Below are 4,502 nucleotides of genomic sequence, written 5' to 3'. Positions count from 1 at the left end.
ATGGCTTCCGATAAATGAAAACTGTTTTTAACTAAGCTATGTATTACACCTAGTCTCCACGCTCGACTCCAGCCTGTATACACGCTCAGTGGATGGATGCATACAGAGACGAGTGCTCCTATCCCGGCTCCTCCCCGCTGGCGTGCCGGACCCCGCCCCTTCTTTTCGGACTATGATGTCATTTTCGCAAAGCAGCGGTGAAGAAAGGTTGTTCAATAGTACCAAAGCGGACAGCAGAGGCTGTAAAAGTATATTGTACCTATCATATGTATGCGACTAACACCCTGCCGTGTACCTGCTATATTTCTCCTTTAAAAAAAAAAAAAAAAAAGCCACATTGTCATTCTTGCAAAACTCTTGGGCATGGATAACAGCGTGGATGTATATCCAGTGATAACCACAGACTGTGACATTTCGTACTTTACTTGTTGCATGCTGTATTTACTTGTTTGCTTGTGGCTATAGTTATATACTATGCATCAAAAACCCTGAAAAAGATACTTTATAAAGTCTTTAAACATCAGTGAACATTATGGTGATTAACGCAGATTAAAAAGTAACTGTATAGATGTAAAAAGATCATAGAAAACATTATGTGTTTTTGCCGTTACATTACAAAAGCATTTAGAAGGCAAATCTTTCCCCTCTACTGTGTCCTCTGCAGAGCTTGGCTGCTCCACTTTCCACATCTGTTGTGAGTTAAGCGCGTGGGCAGCGCTGGTTCGAGCCATTGCCAGAAAGAGCGAGCTAAGACACAGTCAGGGCGGCTGAGGAATGTGACAAGAGGGCGTCCCAGCGGGAAGAACTGTGTATAAGTGTGTGTCTTCAGCTCTCTGCAAAACAGTGTCACGGGAAAAATTTTCGTACAGATGTACCTGTACGATCTCTTGTGTTTATATGTTTACTTTAAAGTTGTTTCAGATTAAAAGGTTTTTTCAAGTGCACGTGTGTGTGTGTGTGTGTGTGTGTGTGTGTGTGTGTGAAGGAGGCTGAATGTATGGGAAGTAAAGGGGTTTGTGCTTACACACTATCACATTTGCGTTTTTTGCCTATGTACAGGTGCAAACATTTATAAATTAGCAAAACTGTTGTTTAGGCCAGAGAAAATTTCTCCAAGCCACATGCAAGACAACACACGAGTTGAAGTAGATAGTGTGTGTGTGTTTGTGTGTGTGTTTTACTCACAGTGCTTATTAGAGTATCTTGCTGACATGCTGTTCTCTTCTACTCTCTTTAACATAAACAGGCGTTCTACAGCAGTGTAGGCATGTGTTTGTTGTTCAAAGCCAGTGAATTCAGTCACTGGCTTCAGGCCTATGCAAAATCTTATGTACAACTGGCTGAGAGAAATTTAGTCCAAGAAATCTCAGGATCTCTTGTCAATATAAAGCCTTTGAGATGACATCACAGATGTTTCGGCTTCCCCTTCTCCCTCTCTCTCTCTCTCTCTCTCTCTCTCTCTGCTTAGGACCCCTGCTAACTTTTGACCATTTGTGAAAGCTCTATAGAAAATGGCTGCAGGATGGGCCATATGTCAAAGCAGACCCCAGATGCAAGCTGAATGTGGTCAAGTTTAGTGTCAACTTAAGAGTCAAAGGGGACTGCAAATTTAGGGACTAAAACGTAGCTTGTCCATCTCACATCTTTCATGATGTGCCACGTTCCCAAGTACAAAACAACAAGTCTTCCCGTCTTCCCGTCCAGCACTGGGAAGTTCTCACATTGGGCAAGGTCAGTCTCCGAAACAACAACTACTCTAACTGGCTGATATATTTCCACAGTGCAGCTGTGGTGTCTACAACCAAAAAACAACAGGAATTCCTGTATCAAAACCAGCCTTTATGTACTAGAAGATAAACTGAAACAACTATCATTTAGAGAGAACCATCTGGGTTTTTAATGAAAAGACGGAACGAACTTGGTCAAAGAGATGACTATGAAAGTTCTCCAGGTTTTTTTTCCTGATCCGGATTCACCTCTTGCGTATTCTAACCAACCTCCAGGAACTAAGGGGAATATTTTGTCCACAAAACACAGATACTTGCACCACTGCCATGCAGAAAGAGCATCTTGATTACAGTGTGCATCCACACTAATCCCAGCCTTCTGTTGTTATGCAACCATAATGACAGGGTGACTGGGTTTCTTCAGTGGGGTTATTATGGGTTATAATTAGAATACAGCACTGTGTCTACTCCCAGCTTTACCTGCAAACGAAGGAATCAAAGATGGAGGGTATAGCCAAGCACTGATATTCCATTTTGTTCACTGTTTGGCCCGGGCTCATTTGAACCCTGGAGTTTTATGTTATTGGGCAGAGGTAAGTGACGCCGAGTCTACCTGAGAATCCAGTCAGAATATTCATAATCTATCCAAGGAACAACCGTGTCAAAAAATGCTGAATTACAATATTATCAAAAGATTTACAGTTAATAATGTAGGCCTACCTGTGTTAGTTTGGACTGGTTTGAATTCAAGTCAGCTATGAGGTTATGCTTGACTGTGTTATTCTATAACGTAACCTGAACTAAATAACAAAATAACAAAACTCTTCAAATGTGTTCAAAAACCCAGACTGAAGAAAAGGTTTTCTACATTACTTCTGAAAGCATCCAGTTGCCAGCTACTGGGCTCTCATCCAAACCAACATTCTTTTAAATCTTTTTCTATTAATTTTTATGAACAATCATAGGAAAGATATTCATAACTACAAATAAAAGAATGGATGTAAGACTGATTTACATAAGAAGCCAGTGCTCATTATCTAAGTGGTATGTTGGAAAAGCTGAGCTGCACTGAATAAATGGTAAAAGCATTCAGTGAATCCCAGGGCTTCATTCAGTCAGTTAATCAAAAAACACGGCTGATTAAACACAGGACGCAAGTCACTATGAGGCAAAACATTAAAATGCTCACGGCCTGGCCCAAAGCAGTCATGAAGTGTCTTGTAAAACATTATATTTATTACAAAAATTACATTATTTTTCCTATCTGTTTCTCTGTGTCTTGAACAGTAGTGTTCGTCAGGAACCACAACGGGCACTGGCACACTTGGCTTACTTGTAACAATGTGCTCACAGGACCACACATCAGAACCCCTCCTTCCCCCGGACCCACACAGGCTGTCAGTGACAGTGTGAACGAAACCACACTTGTTCCACTCAGACTTCTATGATTCCTTCATACTCCTCTTCCAGTGTATTTCTCTTTCATCCTCTTCAAATCCATGTTCTCTGAGTCCTGTGCCCTAACGCATCAGCTTTTCTTTCTATTGCTCTCTCCTCCCTCTCTCTCTCTCTCTCTCTCTGTGTCATATCTCTGTCATATCATCTTCAGATACCATATTAAATCTATTCCTGTGCCCCACAGATATACAGAAGAGACCACTCAAAGGTTATTATTAGTTCACTCTCGCAGCTGGCGTCTGATTGGTTGATTTGGCCCATTATTCATGTGGTCCTGAGGGAGGCATAAATATGGAGACCTGCCTGTGCTGCTGCTAAGTCTGAAGGCCAAGGGATAATTTATAGCTTTATGTCCTGACTGCATTCACAAAGGCGTCGCCACAAACACACGAGCACTTTTACACACACCCTATGTCGAAACAAAACACTCAAACGAAGCACACATTTCGCTTAAACAAAAACATACACAATCTCTGTCTCTTTTGCTCACATTTAAAATTGTATTCGCTTTTACTTATACCATGACAGATTCACAAACAATGTCAAACAGAAAATCTGCACCATTTCTGACAAAAAAAGGTCTTCAGGCAATCAATTGGTATAACTGACTGACTCCTATATCAACTATCTCTGTCTCTGAAAGACCAAAATATATATCTAATAAAATAAAAAATAAAAGCCATACTCTTTGATTTACCGCTGTTTTGCCTCTGTCAGTGAAAGACATAATTATAGGCCTAAATTAGAAGCATGACTCTTGGTGTGAACACAGACACTATCGTAAAACATCCTCAGATGCCCGTGTCCTCGTCCCTCCTATCACCTTCCCAACTGTTATGTGGTTGGGTACCAGACAGTGAAGGTGTACACAGAGATTCATTAAAGGCCTTGGCTTTCCCTTGCCTGCTGATAAATGAGTAAGATAGAGACTGGTGCTGTCAGGGTGTCAGATCACACCCCCCCCCCCCTCGCCCTCGCTCAACCTCTCCCATTTCTGATTCCCAGAAACTGCTCTCATATTATTGAGGAAAGCTGGGAAATAGGCAGTCAAGGAGATCGTTTTTGGCAGTTACAGAGGCTTGCCAGTGAAAGACACCCTGCTATACCAGGAACCCTGGGACTTTCCAAAGACTAACCAAAGTGAAAGTACCCGAAATTGCTCTGTTTACATCGTTGCAAAACAACTGACGGCGGGGGGGGGGGGGGGGGGGGGGGAGTGGGATATTCAAGGTGAAATGGGGCAGATACAATTATAATTAACACTCATTTGGAATTTTCTGAAAAATCTGAAATGACGCAAGGTAAATAGAAAAAAGA

The sequence above is a fragment of the Chanos chanos genome, chromosome 3 (assembly GCF_902362185.1).
Source record: "Chanos chanos chromosome 3, fChaCha1.1, whole genome shotgun sequence".
In the NCBI taxonomy this organism is placed as follows: domain Eukaryota; kingdom Metazoa; phylum Chordata; class Actinopteri; order Gonorynchiformes; family Chanidae; genus Chanos; species Chanos chanos.
Note: the sequence above shows the minus strand (reverse complement) of the source record.